This window comes from Lycium barbarum, chromosome 2 (genome assembly GCF_019175385.1).
Source record: "Lycium barbarum isolate Lr01 chromosome 2, ASM1917538v2, whole genome shotgun sequence".
NCBI classification, from domain to species: Eukaryota; Viridiplantae; Streptophyta; class Magnoliopsida; order Solanales; family Solanaceae; genus Lycium; species Lycium barbarum.
The window spans coordinates 18,050,211-18,070,043 of record NC_083338.1 but is presented as its reverse complement, the minus strand read 5'-3'; the positions used below and the strand labels follow the sequence as shown (position 1 = coordinate 18,070,043).

Genomic DNA, 19,833 nt, shown 5'->3' with positions numbered 1-19,833 from the left:
AACAACGAATAACTTTTTTTGCTAAGAAGTGATTTCCCTAATTTCCCAACCCCAACAAACACCCCAAAATAGAGAAATACAAAAACACATAAACAAGAGTGAGAATTAAAAGCAATGTAGAAGAAGTAAAAAATAGTTTAGTAAGTTTACATTTTCAAGTCTTCATGGAGAGTGTTCTATAATGGGCTTTAGATGGACAAGTACGTTTGATTCAAATAACTCAAGACGCAATCAGTCCAAATTGAAGCGTAATACAGTGATTTCCCGATTTATCACTTCAACATCAAGCTCAAATTAGGGAAATAAGTTGCAAAAGACTTTTACCTGAAAGAAACAGATCTGGATCCAGTAAGGAATTGGCCTGTTTTGCCTTTGCTTCTTCGCTAATTTCTTCTTTATCATAAATGTCTTATGAGAAGGCATTTTCACAATTGGAGATCTCCTCTAGGCGATGAGCTCAGTTGTTGATTGAAACCTTAAGAATTGAGGCTAGGTTGAATTTTATCGGGACTGGGTTTTTTTTTGGGGGCTGTTCCTTTTGCTTTATGCTGTTTGCTTTTGCAGACCATTCATGTTTTCTATTGTCTTGTTTATTCTGTACTAGTGTATTACTATTAATAAAATATCCTCCACTAAGGTTTACTTAGTGGTTTCCAAAAAAAAAAAAAAAAGGTTATCGGGTTATCGGTTCACCCGTTAACAAAAATGGCCAAACCGTGACCCGACCCAATAAGCCAATAACCACAGGGCACCACCCGATACCCGAATCAGTAATTCATTAACCCGAACCATTAACCCAATAACCCAATAATTAGTTCGGGTTATTGGTTTAACCGTTAATATGCACAGCCCTACCTTAAAGCCATTTTGTGCTTAAAATAACCCCAAAAAATTAATTGGGTCTATTTGGCTTAACTTATCTAAAGCAGATTATAAGCTACTTTGTTTAAGCCCATCCAAACAGGCTCTATGTTCCATATGGGTGCTAGTTTGATGATGAACAAACTGAAATTCTTACCATCGAAGAATAAATGAAGATCAACGACACGAATCTTTCTTTCTTGGAGGTTATATTCAAATTCATGAGTTGATGGTAATTAATTTTATTTACGTTTGAAGCTCTCAATGTGAATTTTTTTCTCTTGTCCTCCATTTTTTGCATTTTTTTGCTATACGTTATATTTAAGGTTCTTTTTGGTTAAAAATACTAATATGCCTATGATGTGGGTAATCGTCGAAGAATTGATACATAAATTCAAATACTCTCGTTAGTACCATTACGGGTTGCTAATTTCAAGTTAATGATTATAAAAAATCAAAACTTTCTTAATTACCCATGGCTTTGTCGATTTATAAGATCCATTCTTTCGTCTAAAATTCCAAGTTTTTCGATCATTGTATGTATTGGGTAGGGAAAAGGACATTGTGTGTCCACTCAGCCAAACTAATTTCACATTTGATCACTGTTTGGGCTTAATCCCACCAGGAGTCCGGTAGGCCCAAATTAATGCCAAAAAATGGCTGGCCCAAAATAATGTCAAGGCTGGCCGGCTCAATAGCCGAGGCGCTTAAAAAAAAAGACTTTTTGTGGCGACTAAGTCGCCACAAAAACGTCGAATCTAAAGGGCTGCTACAGAAAAATCAGGTTTTTAGTGGCAATTTAAAAAGTCGCCACTAAAGGTTAAACATGTATAATATGTGTATATTTAGTAAGAAATATCCCAAAGTATATATAATATGTGTATATTTAGTAAGTATATACAAGAATGATACATTTTTATATACATATGTTGAAATTATATATACACTTTATATACAAGAATGATACAGTTTGCTTATATACATATGCTGGAATAAATTATACACTTTATATACAAGAATGATGCAATTTATATACATATGCTGGAATTAATTATACATTTTGTATACAAGAATGATACGGTTTATATACATATGCTGCAATTAATCATACATTTATTATACATAAATTATACGTTAGTTATACATTTATTATACATATATTATACAATAATGATACAATATTTTTTTTTTACATATACAATAGTGATACATATTATATACCACAATGATACGGTTTCTATGATACGTTTTTTTATACATATGATACACTTTCTATACAAGACTGATACAGTTTATATATACATGTTGGAATTATATATACACTTTCTATACAAAAATGATACATATTATATACAAAAACGATACAATTTTCTATTCTATAATACACATTATATACACAAATGATACATATTATATACAAAAATGATACATACCTTAGTAATTCATATTTTATACAGTTTCTATACATTAGAGATAGGTATTGATACATATTTTTATATGCAAATGATACATATTATATACAAAAATCGCCTCAGAGTTTTTTGGGATATTTCTTACTAAATATACACATATTATACATGTTTTGGGATGTTTAACCTTTAGTGGCGACTTTGTTAATTGCCACCAAAAAGCCTAATTTTTCTGTAGGAGCCCTTTAGAAGTCGCCACAGAAAGTCTATTTTTTTTAAAGCGTCTGGTCTTTTAGTGGCGACTTTTTATATCTTTTATGGCGACCTTTAGTCGCCACAAAAGACTTCCTACAGATTTTGGCTAGCCGATGGAAATAGTTTATGGGCTAATTTTCTGGTTTGGGAATAGATGGGCCAGCGCGTTGGATTATTTATAGCCCAGCAACCATTTGTGTACTTTCCCCTATTGGGTATTACTTTGCCCAAAACAAAATTTCGTCTATATTGTCAAATTTCTTTTAATCTTCCTAAACTAACTTTAGGAATTATCCTTGTGTACTTGCCTTATTTATCTCTTCTTTTCTTTTTGATTTTGTAGGTATGTTTCTTAGCGCTTTTTGATTTTGTAGGTATGTTTCTTAGCGCTTTTTGATTTGGAGTAGGGATGCTATAGATGGTGTTGTTTAGGATGTAACTAGATGATCTATGCCCGTGCTGCGCACGGGCTCAACACTTCGAATTATGATGTATATATGTGTATGTAGTTATCTTTGAATAGTGATTATATATATATATATATATATTATGTTCAAAATACGATTAATATAACATTATAATTTGTGCTCCATATCTAAAATTTTATTATATTAATGTTTGCTACGAATACAAAATCGACAAATTTATTAATATTTTTTAAAAGAGAAGACTTGTTTAAAAGGAAACTATTTTCCTCTCTTTGAAATAAAACAATAACAATATTTAAGCATCAGTTGATATTTTCAATTTTAATTCGATTAATTTAAAGGTGTAAAATACTTATTATTTTTTATCAAATTTTAATTTGGATAATTCTAATTCAAATTATTAAATTAATTTTACATGTTTAAAACGAAATAAAGTAGAAATTGGTTTTCTATTTAAATGATGAAATATTATTTTTTAATTTTTGGTAAATATTCTCGGTTTAGCTCATTTTACTTGTCATGTTGTCTTTTGGATGATTTTTTAAGAAAACGTCGATTAGAATTATAATTTTACTAATTTACTTTATTCATTATTTGATCTCTATTTGATTTTTTTTTTACGGCATTAATCTCTTTTCACATTATTCTATCTTATTTTAAAATATAATTATTTTAAGTATATTTATTTTAGTGAACATAACAAATAAATGATATGGCGGAATAACAAATACAACAGTTTAATATTTAGATTAGATTTCAGGCTAATATAAAATAAAAATAAAAATTGTATGATTTGCCTGCTTAACTTTTTGAAGAAAAACAGTTTCATTTGCTCCCACTAATGGATTGATACGCACGTGGCAATGAATCCATCATTATTGACTTAATGAGATACTTTGAAAATTAGTGTTTACTACGAATACAAAGTCTGTTTTTTTTTTTTAATATGGAGTTCACTTTTTTTTTTTTATATTGCTTGATTTTGTTAATATGTGGTCCATTTTTTATATTGCTTAGTGTTGTTTAGTATGGGGCCCACCCTTTTGGACATTATTAGTTTGCACTATATATATATATACTATGTTCAAAACACGATTAATATAACATTGTAATTTGTGCTCCGTATCTAAAACTTTATTATATTAGTGTTTGCTACGAATACAAAGTCTACACATTTTTTTGACATTGTTTATTTTTTTAATATGGGATTCACTTTTTTTTTTATATTGCTTGATTTTATTAATATGGGGTCCACTTTTTTTTTCCCCGTGAGTTTGGAAATAGTGGGTTCCACTTTTTTTACTTTATTTTTTTTTAATGTTCAAAACACGATTAATATAACATTGTTGTTTGTGCTCCGTATATAAAACTTTATTATATTAGTGTTTGCTACGAATACAAAATTTGCACGTTTTATTTTTGACATTGTTTGTTTTTTTAATATGGGATTCATTTTTTTTATATTGCTTGATTTTATTAATATGGAGTCCACTTTTTTTTGCCCGTGAGTTTGGAGATGGTGGGTTGCATTTTTTTTTTTTTAAAATATTGGTTGGTTTGTGTTTAATATGTGGGCTCACAATTAACATTGTAGTTTATGTTCCGTATCTAAAACTTTATTATATTAGTGTTTGCTACGAATACAAAATCTACACGTTTTTTTTTACATTATTTATTTTTTAATATTGGTTGTTTGTGTTTAATATGGGGACCCAATTTTTTTTTTTAAATGTTAGTTGGTTTGTGTTCACACGGACGACCAAAAAGTGCACCAAAGTGGTGCTTGCACTTTTTTTTGCCCGTGAGTTTGGAGGTGGTGGGTTGCACTTTTTTTTACATCTTTTTTTTTTATTTTTTTTTTATATATATATATTGGTTGGTTTGTGTTTAATATGTGGACTCACAATTAACATTTTAGTTTATGTTCCGTATCTAAAACTTTATTATATTAGTGTTTGCTACGAATACAAAATCTGCACGTTTTGTTTTACATTATTTGTTTTTTTAATATTGATTGGTTTGTGTTTAATATGGGGACCCATTTTTTTTTTTTAAATGTTAGTTAGTTTGTGTTTAATAATATGTGAGCTCACAATTTTTTTGGGGCCCACACACGGACGACCAAAAAGTTCACCAAAGTGGTGCTTCTATATAGTAGTAATTTATATGTTTATAATTTCTTAAAATAGTTTAACGGCATAAAAAGTTGGTATATACTTTACTTTAAAGAAAAAGAATCGGTTCGTATTCATTTGAGTCCGGAGCCAAAATGGCTTATTTTTGCAGCCATTAGACCAAAATAAGGTGTCTTTTTTTTTATACCATAATGGGCATTTCGTTGATTATTCAACGAAATGCCCAGCATTTACTGTTCATAGCCGCAACAATTTTTTTTTTTTTTTTGCAGTTCGTGAACTGCTTAACGAAATAGCAGTTTTTTTTTTTTTTTTTTTAAATTTCGTGAATAAAAACGAAAACTGATTTGTTTTGTTTTGTTTTTTTTCGCATTTCGTGACACAATCAACGAAATAGGTGTTTTTTTTTTTTTTTTTTTGTATTTCGTGAATAAAAAAAGAAATAGGAAATTATAATTTTTTTTTGGGGTGGTGAAGTTATATATATATATGAATGAAATAAAAAAATATATATATAATTTCCTATTTATATATAAAATATATATATATATATATATATATATATATATATATGAATGAAATATATATGTATGAAATATTTTCCTATTTCGTTGGTATATAAACGAAAAAAAAATATATATATATATTCATCTTATTTCATTGGCATATGAATTAAATAAATATATATATATATATATATATATTTTTTTTTTAATTTCATTCATATACCAATGAAATAAGATGAATATATATATATATTTTCGTTTATATACCAATGAAATAGGAAAATATTTCATTCATATATATATTTCATTCATATATATATATTTCATTCATATATATATATATTTATTTCATTCATATATATACATATATATTTTTATTTCATTCATATACCAATGAAATAAGATGAATATATATATATATATATATATATATATATTTTTATTATTTTTTTTTATTATTATTTTGTTCATATGCCAATGAAATAAGATGAATATATATATGTTTTTTTTCGTTTATATACCAACGAAATAGGAAAATATTTCATACATATATATTTCATTCATATATATATATATATATATATATATTATTATTTTTTTATTTCATTCATATATATATATTTTTTTTATATATAAATAGGAAATTATATATATATTTTTTTATTTCATTCATATATATATATAACTTCACCACCCCAAAAAAAATTATAATTTCCTATTTCTTTTTTTATTCACGAAATTAAAAAAAAAAACATCTATTTCGTTGATTGTGTCACGAAATGCAAAAAAAACAAAATCGTTTTTATTCACGAAATACAAAAAAAAAAAAAAAACTGCTATTTCGTTAAGCAGTTCACGAACTGCAAACAAAAAAAAACAAAAAAAATTGTTGTGGCTATGAACAGTAAATGCTGGGCATTTCGTTGAATAATCAACGAAATGCCCATTATGGTATAAAAAAAAAAGACACCCTATTTTGGTCTAATGGCTGCAAAAATAAGTCATTTTGGCTCCGGACTCGTATTCATTTGATGAAGTTTGAATTTTTGGCAACGTATTTTATATTACTGGTTAATATTTTTTGACTTTTTAGTCAAAAGAAAATTTGACAGTGTTTTACAATGAGAATACACTATAAGAAGTTTTTTCAACGAACTAGCTATTCAAAGTATATTAGTATCTATTCTAGTAATAACAATCTGCCATTAAAAAAGTATTACCTAATCATCTCTTATAATAACAATCTGCCATTAAAAAAGCATATCAAGTAAGATAAACAAACTGGTGTTATTTTAATAATGTTTTTATTTAGAAATACCTGCTATGACACAAAATATGATTCTAAGCTTAAGAGCCCATTTGGGTTGGCTAAATTTAAGTAGCTTTTAAGTAATAAGAGCTGAAAAGTAATTTTTAAGTGCTGGAGTTGAATTTATGATTAAGCAGTTATGCGTGACAACAACAAGAATATTCTGAGTTGAATAACCTTTTTGCCCAATATAAGGGATTTCTTGTCCTTGTGGTAATCTTGTTTTGAGTGACATGTAATTTGTAATATCAAGAGAAAATAGTCAAATGCCCCCTCAACGTTTGGCCGGTTTAATTATGACGCATCAACCTTTGCGGGCGACCTATTACCCCTAGCATTTTTAGTACATTTGACAAAAAAATAACTTTTCATTTTTAAAAAAATGTTTTTCCTTGCTTTTTCTTTTTCTTTTTCTTTTGTTCATTTCATCATCTTCTCTTCCTTTTTTTTCTTCTGTAAATCCCTGCTATTGCAATGGCTTTAAGGCCTCATTCTAGTTTCTACATCCATGATCAATTTCTAAACCACGTCTTATTTTAGTAGTATCATTATTATTATTGTCAGATTCGCTTGTGATTTTTGATGGAAAAAAGAGGACCATGAGAATGAGTAGAATAGCAATAGATTTAGATGATTGCCATTGGAGAATTTTGCAAAGAGGCGTGTCACAAACTTGATGGAATTCAGATGATCACCTACTGATGTTGCTTCTTTCTTCAATACACATCTACCGAATTTGAATCCAAAACCTATCACATAATAAACATACCCACGAAATACTTCAATATCGAGAACCCATTTTTTGAGATACACATAAGATTCAAGACTATACACCAAAATAACCAAAATCCAAATACAATAGATATATTAATAAATCTTGAAATGAGTAACTTTGCATGTATGAGAAAGAGGAAAAGTGAGATAAGCCAAGAAGAAAAACGAAAGAAAGGATAAAAGAAAAATTGCCGGAAAAAGTAGCCGGCGAATTCATCTTCTTCGTCAGAATAAGAAAAGAAAAAGAGAAAAGAAAAGAAAAAAAGAAAAAATATATAATATTTATTTATAACGAAAATATAATAGAAATATTTTTTTTACATGTTTTTCACTTTTGAGTAATATTTGCTTTTGGTGCTCACTCTCTCAAAAAAAGTGAAATACACTCACTTTGCCACGTAAGCATTTAGGGGGTAAAATATTTCACTTTTAACATGCTCAGGGGGGTAATAGGTCGCCCGCAAAGGTTGGGTGCATCATAATTAAACCGGCCAAACGTTGAGGGGGCATTTGACTATTTTCTTTAATATAAAAGATAGATATATTTGAGGTTTATTTCTCAAAAAGATTATTTAAAATGTTAGTCACCGTTATTGTTCAGAAATAGATCATTAATAGAAATACTTAATATTTTCATTTTATTTCCGTTATCTATTAATTTCTATTGTATTTATTATTTTCTCCCTCTTTAGTGTTAATTTATTGTAAAAAACAAGAAAAACCTCTTATGGATAAACATACAAAGTTATTTGTACTAATGTTAATATGAATGGCTATTTGCTTTAGCGATGGATAAATTGAATATTAAAGGGGAGGTGTTATGGTGTATGCTACTCGCTAATGACATAGTATTGGTTGACGAGACGCGTGGAGGAGATAACACTAGGTTGGAAGTTTGGCGACAGGCCCTATAGTCTAAATGTTTCAGGTTAAGCAGGACTAAAATAGAGTATATGGAGTGTAGGTTTAGTGACGTAATGCTTGAGCCAGAGGTGGAAGTGAAGATTGATGCGCAAGTCATCTCCAAGAAATGAAGCTTCAAGTATCTTGAGTCCATAATTCAAGGAAAGTGGGAGATTGACGAGGATGTCGCACATCGTATTGGAGAGGGGTGGGTGAAATGGAGGCTTGCTTCTGGGGTTTCGTGCAATAAGAATGTGTCGCCAAGGCTTAAAGGTAAGTTTTATAGAGTGGTGGTTAGACTAACTTTGTTGTATGGAGCAAAATGTTGGTCAGTCAAGAATACTCACGTCTAGAAGATGAATGTGGCAGAGATGAGGATGCTTAAATGGATGTGCGGGCATACTAGGAGAGATATGATTAGGAACGAAGTTATTCAGGACAACATAGGAGTACCTCTGTTGCAGACAAAATGAGGGAAGTGAGTCTGAAACAGTTTGGCATGTGTGAATAGGAGGTGTGAGGATGCGCTAATAAGGAGGTGTGAGAGTTTGGCTATTGCAGGAGTTATGAGAGGTAAAGGTAGGCCGAAGAAGAACTGGGAAAGGTGATAGACAAGACATGGTACAACTTTAGCTTACTAAGGACATGACCCTAGATAGGAAAGTGTGGAGGTCAGAGATTAGGGTAGTAATTAGTCGAGTGATGTCACACTGTAGGTTGGAGAGATAGGGTCCAACCCCAATACACGTATTTCTTAGTAGTAGTAGTATTTAGTAATCGCGTAGTTGTCTACTCTTTAATGTGTATCACTTTGTCTTGTGTTGTTGCTTTTTATCTTGCTCTTTTGCTGTCATCTTCATTTTTACATTTTATTATTTTTGAATGTCTGCGTCGATTACTCTTTTTCCTTTAATTTCCTTTTCTTCTACTTTCCTTTCTTTTCTTTAATTTTCTTTCCTTTCTAGCCGAGGGTCTTTCGGAAACAACTTCTTTGCACTCAAAGTTAAGGTATGGTCTGCGTACATCCTACCCTCCACAGAACTCACTTATCGGATTACACTGGGTATGTTGTTGTTGAATGGCTATTTCTATACATATTAATATTTTAATAAATAAATACAAATATTAATAATTTAAATAGTTATTATATTCTTGACATATCAATATTTTTAAATCACTACTCGTGAATTTTTTAAAATCTCAGTTTCACTTACTTGTGGTAGGATTTGACATACTTTTCACATATAAAATATATCTATCAACTATAAAAGAGTATTTACTCATAATTTTTTTTTACATATTTATTTATTCATCAGGATCTTTTTAATAAAAAACACGTCATAACAATTAGAAATTAGTTTTTTTTTGTTTCTCATTCGGTGTCTGGTATTCATATTGAACCTCGACTAAATTCGAATCGCACACTTGTAACGACCCGTTTGGTCATTATAGTCTTTTCGACATTTTCGTTCTTTCCCGAGCATTGATTAGCTCATTTTTTATCCGAAGGGATCGTTGGCACGCTTCCCGAGGTGTCTAGGCCGGATTCGGGCTACTTTTGTGAAATATGGGCTTAAAGTGAAAAATGGTCTACCCAAAGTTGTCTTTTGGGTAAATGGACCTTTTTCGGAATTTCGTCGATTACGAGAGGTCCGGACTGTCGTTTAGAACTTGTATGGGTATTTGGTTCGGTTCCCAATACACTCAGATGTATTTTGAGACTTGGGTTGGGAAATTGGAATTAAGGTATCGGGGGATGACTCGGTCAACGAGACCTCCGTTGGAAATTCCTAGGCCACAGGCTCTTTCGTAGCGTATTTTTATGTGTGTCTATGTGTATTGTATGTGAGCAGATGGCTTCGGAAATTAGTCGGAAAATCGGATTGAATTGTGACACTTGGGTGAATTTTCTAGTGTCTGCCGCCCGCTTTGGCGGCATCAGCACCGCGGCAGAGGTACCACTGGAGTAGTAACCCTGCTGCTGGAGCGGTCCTAATGTCGCCAAAGCGGGTGACAGGCAGTGTGTATAATTAATGAAGTGTTAAAAGCCTTTAGACCCTCATTTATTCCCATTTCGAAATTAGAGCTATTGGGGACTGTTCTTGGAGATATTTTGGGAATACTCTTGGAGGCAAATCTTGTTATCCCTCTTCTATTTCATTAATCCTTATCATCATAGATTCCCTCTTTCCATTAATAATCCCTTAGTAATGGAAGATGAAAGTGGGTTTTGATGAACATTTTCCCTAGGCTTATTAATGATGAAATTGATGGTGTTTATGTTAGATTTTGATGAATCTAAGCTTGTTAATCATATATCTTCCATTTTTAGTGTTGAATTTCGGAATCTAAGAGTTAGGGCTTATACCCAAATTGGGAGTTTTGCTTTAAATTCGAAATTGGGTAACTCTATGGGTTAATTTAGCAATTAGTGGTTAGGTTATGATCACCTAGAGCTTAATTTGATATTTTTCTTTCGAATTGTTCGTTTTGCCCTTGTGGGTCCCGTTTTCCCAATTTCTAGGGTTAGATTGACCTAAATTGAATAGTAGTAATATTAGTATCATTCTTCATGATTTCTAATCTAGATTTCGAATATGCCTAGACTGCTTTGGTTCTGAGGCTCAGCGGAAAGGCAAAGCGATAGAGTGGTTTGTTGGTGTTTGCAGTTCGGCTATCCAGGTAGGTTATGGCTTACCATTGGTGAGACTTCGTATAGCGAAGCACATATTTAGATATATTGTCGGAGACAGCATGTGAACCTTCGGGTATGAAGTTGGGTTGGATATTGCCTTAGGTTGGGCCATGTTGTGTGTTTGGGACTAGCCACCCCGTTGTGTTGTGATTTAATTTTTCTATTGTGTTAGCTTGATGCCACGAGTTGTTGATAGATATTGGATTTTGTTTATCATCTTGATTACGATATTGTTGGCGTACCCACTGTTGGTACTTGTGATTTGGTTATATTGTTGGCATACCCACCGTTGGTATTCGTGACTCGGATATATTGTTGGCTTACTCATTGTTGGTATTTGTGATGTTGAGCATGATTATTGATGTTGATACGTGCATTGCACGCACTTTCATTTTCATAATACACTGTTGAGATACTGATGATATTTGATGAAATACTTGATGAGCTAGGCTCGATTTTACTTGATGACGTGAGATGGCCGATATTCGATGTTAGTTCTGGAATCGTTGATTGAGTGAGTGCATGGACTCTACGGGTCCCCCAGAGTGGTGCCGGTGAGAACCCCTCATGGGTAAAGATCCGGGGTCTCGTCTGTTTATTAGGCAAAGATCCAGGACGGGTGGCACTTAGACTTCACGAGTCACACTGGTTGTGCTACTGAGATGTTGATATTTCCGTCCGGAGTACATGTGTACACAGCATTTGCATGGCATTGCATTGCATTCATACACTATTGCATTGCATTATGACTTGATTCTGAGATGTTTTAGTATTGTACTTGTGACGTTAGATTCGAACTTGACACATTCAGACATGGCTCATTTGGGATTATATGTTTACTTAGGCGATGATGCGTACTTGGATTCGATTACATTTGAATTGTACTTGTTGCTTTGTTTGCTTATCTGCTTTATTATCTGAATTGTGTTAGCTATGCTTAGTCGGCCGAGGATACCTACCAGTACTGTTGTTTTGTACTGACCTGCACTTGCTGTATTCCTTTATGAATGCAGAGTATCAAGTTGGATTCGCTTCTGTTACACGTGGCTGATAGTCACTTCAGCATTATCTTCGAGTTTTCAGGGTGAGCATGGCCGTTCGCTGCCTTGAAGACTTCTCTATCTTTATGTTATTCCAGACTTGTATTATTTCCCTTTTAGATGCTCTTGTATTACTCAGACTAGATCCTATGGGTATTATTATTATTCCACACTATTCTACTATTTATATATACATTCTCCTCCATCCTAATCACTTTCTGGTCTACCACTTGATATTAGATTTTTTTTTGTTTTGTTTTTGTCTATTAACCTTTCATCTTCCTAAAGTTATCCAAAATGGTGATAACAAATTCATGATTTCAGACTCGTTCCCAGATTTGAAAAGACCATAGAAATACGCAGAGAGAACGATATGGCTGGCAAGAAACTCTGACCGATACACCTCAAAACAAAAGCAAAAGAGAGGGGAAAAGGAGAGAGCAGCGACGGCGTGTTAATGGCGTTGCTTCAGCAACAAAACGCCGGAGAATACCAATTCCGACAGATCTGTACATTTCAAAATTTTCCGGTAAAGCCAAGTCCGTAGACGTGGTCACTCATCCAAATAAAGTAAGGTAATTTGAGTCTCTATTTTGAAAATTTGACATAAAAAACTACATAAATTGTCTACATATAGGCAACCCAACTTAGATCCATGTATTGCAGATAGAAAATTGGATAAACAATAAATGAGTTTCATCAATTTTTCAATGAAATCGAGGAAGAAGAAGCGTATTTTGATAAAAAGGAAATATTAAGGGAAAAAGAAACAAAAATAAAAAGATATTTAAAAGCGGTATTATACGCGTGTTAAGCGCGTGTATAACATCACTCCACATAAAATTTGGGATTGTGTTAGGAATAAGTAAATAAATTCACTTTTTAAATGTGTAGGGAGGTAATAAGTCGCCTGATTAGTTGGAGTGTGAACTCGACCTTTCGGAACAAGTTGAGGGTGGAAACCGTGTCTCTTGCTTGTAAATTATAGTTATTGTTTTAAAATAGAGAAAAGACATGTTTTAACCCCTGAACTTGACACGAAAACTTAGTTTGGAAACTAAACAAAAAAAGTGGACCCGCTCATATATATATATATATGAATTAAAAAATAAAATAAAGGTTATACAATTAAAAAATAAAATAAACATTATACAATTAAAAAATAAAATAAAAATAAAAACTCTTCTTCACAATCCCCTCCCCTCCACAACCCCACCCACCATCTTCTTCCCACTCCACAGCCCCCCCCCCCCGCCACAGCCCCTCCCCCCGCCATAACTCCGCCCCCAGCTGCTTCTTCTTCCCACTCCACAACCCCGCCCCAGCCCCGCCCCCAGTTGCTTGTTCTTCTTGTTCTTCTTCTTCACTCCACAGCCCCCCCACCGCCACAGCCCCCGCCCCCAGCTGCTGCTGCTTCTTCTTCTATATTCTCATCATGCTTTTCTTTTCATTTTCACCATTTTTTAGTTTCTTGATTTTGATTTTCTTTCAAAAATAAAGTTATGGAAGAAATGGGTTTGTTTCAATTCTCACTTACTTCAATTTTACAGTCGATTAGCGTCAGTATCTCCATTGATATTTGAATTTCTCTTCAAACAAAGTTATTTCTTCAGTAGCTGTGCAATTATATTCTAAGTCGATTGCAAAAAAAAACAGAACTGATACATTCGGAGTACTCATCTTCTTCTTTTCCTGAGACTTCATATCAATTGGGTCTTCTTTTATTCATCTTCTTGTTTCAGAATTTCGCATTAGAGAAATCAACCAGGTTTTATCTGGTTCTGGGTATCTATTTCGACTCCAATAATGGCTATCTTGCCCAAATAAAACCAGACAATTAGTTACTACTATATAGTTGCTGCAGTTCTAATTTTTAATCTCAAATTGTAATGGTGATGCAAAATGGGACGGGAGTCAATTCGCTCCATCAAGCTATCAATTTTTAACGGTGGTGAAAGGTCTTATAGAAGGTTAATTATGCAAACCCAAATGTGACGAAGGAGCTTTTGTAGAAGGGATTGAGGCTATGGTGGGGCTAATTTGAGAAGGAGTTGGATGAAATTTGTTGGGCGAGATGATGGTGGTGGTTGTGGATGTGGGTTTAAAGATGATGGTAATGATTTTGTTTTTTGAAGGGCAGTTCGTCCAATTTGCGGCGGCGGTGGCGGTAGTAGCGGCGTAGTGGTTGATAAAAGTAGGGTGAGGATGAGGAGAAAGAAGAAGAAAGAGAAAGAGAAAAAATAATAAAAGAAAAACAAAAAAGGCAATGATGTGGCATAGTATTTCTCAGCATTTCAGGCATACAATTTTTCACCTTGAAAAGGCGAAAAAAGGGAGGCATTTCTGTAAGAGTTTAACTTCTATACACTAATAGCGCAAAAGGATTTTTATATTATCAGGTCACCAAAAAGATAATTACAAGTAACTATCTATAATAAGGGAAACTAACTACTTGAGAAATACGACAGGTATGGTGGAACTATTTACGTGAAAAAATAAGACAGACAACAGATTACAACAGGTTAAATTACACTGATAGTGTAAAATTAATAAACTGACAGTAAATAAGCTAAATTCTTTCACAAAACTGGTTTCATTACCTGTAGGCACCGGAATGACCACATCTGCCTTATCAGCAACACGTCCGACAGTAACTGCACCCTAAAGAATGTAACAAAACTTGCTTTCAATATTTGAAACTGGAAATTTGATTGTTATGAAAGAGCATCACATCATAATACTTACGGAAGGTATTTCAAGAGAGCGTGGCTTTGCAGTGGGAGAACCGATGTGCTTTGTGTCTCCATCACCTTAATTTGATGTATTCAATATTTGATAGTGAGTCAAAAGCTCTAAGCTAAACATAAATGGATGACAAGATCACAAGAAATTCTTAAAACTCCTTTGTATCGTATCGTTAACCATATTTAGAAGTTTAGTACAGCCTGCAGGTTATATTGCTCGGACCGGTCAATAGTGGTGCCATAGCCGTGCCGTATCCTTAAAAAAAGCACTACTGTTGGAGGATTTAGGGGGTAAAATATTTCACCTTTAAGTTCTGTATCAAACTCAACTTTTAAAACACCAACTCCATTCCCAACATTACTTTTTAGCATTCAATTGGTACACATTAACATATAAATCAAGAACCAATTTCATTTCACCAACAATATGTCTCTATTTCACATAAGATTGACTAAGAAAGCAAACTACCTAAAAGAACATACACGTCCATTTTACCAACAAAATCTCACTTTGAAATGCTCAATAATATTACGCAACATTGACTAGAAAGCTGTTCTACCTTGGTAGGAGTAAGGTCTGTGTACACTCTACCCTCCGCAGACCCCACGTTGTGGGATTTCACTGGGTTGTTGTTGTTGTTATTGACTAGAAAGCTGATTTCGTTACCCATACTAGCAATGGTAGACAAAACAATGCAACTCAATGATGACTTAGTGAAAAACTACTCGAATTTTGAGACATTTTATTTATAGAATCGGAGAAGAAGTTGAAAATTAAAAGCCTAACCCTACGAATTTAATGGTAAAATAAAAAAAAATCTTGTGAAAATATTGGAGCTGATGAAGATCCTAACAAATGAGTATTCTAATTTCAAACTGGTAATTAAAAAGGAGGGGTTTAAAATGGGGAATACATTAGGGGTGGGGGTTTAATTATTAATGGGTGGCAATTTTTCCAAAATAAATAAATTGTAATTTTTAATAGGGAAAACAGTTTCTGTTAGCCAATGATGGCAAATTTTGGGCCATTTGGCTAATAGGGATGAGAGGGTGAACACTAAAATAGTAGTAACCAAACTCAAAGAAATTTGACTTTTTTTTTATGAAGGCAAATTGATAAGAAAAGATATTTCCATGTGTATAAAAGCACAAGGGAATGGGCCCCTAGTTCAAGTATAATAGCATAGGGTGGTGCAAGGGTGAAGATATTAGAGTGGTTTGGCACTCCTGGTCAACTTTATTTTGTTCGAGCTTTCTTTCTTGTGATTGAAATTTCTTCAATTGAATGAGACACTTTTGAAACGGAAGGTAAAGTTTTTCTATATTGAATACATTAGGGTATATTTGGCCATTTTCTGCAGAAGATATAATGACATACTAGTCTTTTAGTACAGAAGAAAAAGAAACAAAAACCAAGTAATATACAAAGTGGTGGGAAAGAAAAACAAAGGGGTACTTAAACCCAAGTCAAGAAGAAAATGGACAAACATAAGTTCAACAAAATCACACATATATATATATATATCCTATGTTTACAAAATTATTGCAGAAAAATGGAACTTGTGACTTTTTAGCTGCTGCTTGGCTCTTCTTCTTTTGTATTAGCTTCAACTTCTTCTGGTTCAGAATCAGATGCAGTAGTTTCCAACTTCTCAAGCTTTGCGACTCGAAATATTGCCAAATTGGTATCCCCTGAATGAGTAATTTTTTGAAAAGACAATCAACTTGAGGTAGCAGAAAGTTGACACATACAATATACGAGTTTAACTTCTATAAACAGACGGTTTAAAAGAACTTTTAAAGTATCAGGTCACCTAAATGATAACAAGTGGGATTGGTAACCCCCCCGCCCCCCTCCAAAAAAAAAAGAAGAAAAAGATAACATGCAACAATAGTTTAAACTACACCAATAGCTTAAATGTCTTTTATACTTTCAGTCTATATAAGTCAAATAATTGATAAAATCGCACAAGCAATACGACCACCCCGTAAATTATAAAAAAATACTGAGAAAAATTTCAGTGAATGGAAATGAAAGCCTGAACATCTACTATAAGTATATGCCTTTTTTTCCCCACAAAGATGATGCGACAAGGCTTTCTCAACATACCTAAGCTAGATATTTGCTTCATGGAATTGGTAAGGGGATCTTTCATACCAATTCCCTAACTGATGATATCCCAACATTCCCCTAGAAATGCTCATAAATCTTTTTCCCTTTTTTTTTTGATAACCGTGGTGTCCGGAACATTTTACGCGCACCTCGACTAATTCCATGGGGTACCTATTACCTCCCACCACTATTGGTATCGGGTAACTCTGTCCATCAACATAGTTTTTTTTCCTTCCCCTTTTACTTATCTTATAAATTTTTAATGTTTCTCATAACATAAAAGACAAGGGACATGAAACATTTCATTTGGTTAATGCTACATATGTACTCCAATATCCAACACTACAGATTAGCCATTAACACATGTTTTTCTCTTGACTTAATTAAGGTGGCCTCACTTTTGAGGACTCTGGCCTAATTAAACCTATTCCCTAATTTATTGCTACACCAATGAATTTTTCATGAGTTTAACTTATATACCTTATATTATTAGAGAGTTTTTACACTATCAGGTCACTTAAAAGATAACTACAAATAACTGTCCATAACCATGACAAGTAGAACTAGTTACCCGAAAAATAAAACATGCATCATGCTATAAGAAATTAAATTACACTGATTATGTGAGGGTTTTTTATATTGTCAGTGTATATAAGTTAAATCCAATTTTCATTACTCTTTAAAGGAAGAGGTAAATAGGATGCTGAAAGTAAAATGTAGGATCAACTACAAAAGTTGTACCAAATGTCACGATACTTCCAGGTAATGCAGCAGCAGCCACACCAGGTTGGAGCCTCTTCTCACCAATGAATGTGCCATTCGTGCTGTCTAAATCTGTCACTACGAGATACTCCTCCATGTTTTGCAACCGAGCATGTACACCAGATACTGTTTTGTACATCAACAGATTTTCAGCTACGGGCAGAAACTAAATGTTTTGTTTGGCAACCAATTTATTACCTTGAGTCTAAAGGCTTTTCATTTCCTTGCTTTAACAATGTTTTAAGAATTGGAAAAGAGGGGATTACATCAAGAAATTAAGTTTGTTTTCATAATCAATATATATATATAAGAGAAATCACAAATTTTAATATCCATAAATTATCTTAGATTCTGGTGGAAGCTGATCAGCATTTCAGGCATACAATTTTTCACCTTGAAAAGGCGAAAAAAGGGAGGCATTTCTGTAAGAGTTTAACTTCTATACACTAATAGCGCAAAAGGATTTTTATATTATCAGGTCACCAAAAAGATAATTACAAGTAACTATCTATAATAAGGGAAACTAACTACTTGAGAAATACGACAGGTATGGTGGAACTATTTACGTGAAAAAATAAGACAGACAACAGATTACAACAGGTTAAATTACACTGATAGTGTAAAATTAATAAACTGACAGTAAATAAGCTAAATTCTTTCACAAAACTGGTTTCATTACCTGTAGGCACCGGAATGACCACATCTGCCTTATCAGCAACACGTCCGACAGTAACTGCACCCTAAAGAATGTAACAAAACTTGCTTTCAATATTTGAAACTGGAAATTTGATTGTTATGAAAGAGCATCACATCATAATACTTACGGAAGGTATTTCAAGAGAGCGTGGCTTTGCAGTGGGAGAACCGATGTGCTTTGTGTCTCCATCACCTTAATTTGATGTATTCAATATTTGATAGTGAGTCAAAAGCTCTAAGCTAAACATAAATGGATGACAAGATCACAAGAAAATCTTAAAACTCCTTTGTATCGTATCGTTAACCATATTTAGAAGTTTAGTACAGCCTGCAGGTTATATTGCTCGGACCGGTCAATAGTGGTGCCATAGCCGTGCCGTATCCTTAAAAAAAGCACTACTGTTGGAGGATTTAGGGGGTAAAATATTTCACTTTTAACATGCTCAGGGGGGTAATAGGTCGCCCGCAAAGGTTGGGTGCATCATAATTAAACCGGCCAAACGTTGAGGGGGCATTTGACTATTTTCTTTAATATAAAAGATAGATATATTTGAGGTTTATTTCTCAAAAAGATTATTTAAAATGTTAGTCACCGTTATTGTTCAGAAATAGATCATTAATAGAAATACTTAATATTTTCATTTTATTTCCGTTATCTATTAATTTCTATTGTATTTATTATTTTCTCCCTCTTTAGTGTTAATTTATTGTAAAAAACAAGAAAAACCTCTTATGGATAAACATACAAAGTTATTTGTACTAATGTTAATATGAATGGCTATTTGCTTTAGCGATGGATAAATTGAATATTAAAGGGGAGGTGTTATGGTGTATGCTACTCGCTAATGACATAGTATTGGTTGACGAGACGCGTGGAGGAGATAACACTAGGTTGGAAGTTTGGCGACAGGCCCTATAGTCTAAATGTTTCAGGTTAAGCAGGACTAAAATAGAGTATATGGAGTGTAGGTTTAGTGACGTAATGCTTGAGCCAGAGGTGGAAGTGAAGATTGATGCGCAAGTCATCTCCAAGAAATGAAGCTTCAAGTATCTTGAGTCCATAATTCAAGGAAAGTGGGAGATTGACGAGGATGTCGCACATCGTATTGGAGAGGGGTGGGTGAAATGGAGGCTTGCTTCTGGGGTTTCGTGCAATAAGAATGTGTCGCCAAGGCTTAAAGGTAAGTTTTATAGAGTGGTGGT

The 19,833-nt window shown here is 33.0% G+C and overlaps 1 long non-coding RNA gene across 1 annotated transcript; it reads right to left on the bottom strand.

The window, feature by feature from the left end:
* Positions 1 to 16,353: 16,353 nt before the first annotated feature.
* Positions 16,354 to 18,895, bottom strand: LOC132629372 (uncharacterized). The gene is made up of 4 exons (XR_009578206.1): positions 18,759 to 18,895; positions 18,614 to 18,674; positions 17,914 to 18,060; positions 16,354 to 16,751 (listed from the first exon to the last, which is right to left on the bottom strand). It is a non-coding gene; the product is annotated as an uncharacterized LOC132629372 (long non-coding RNA).
* Positions 18,896 to 19,833: the final 938 nt, after the last annotated feature.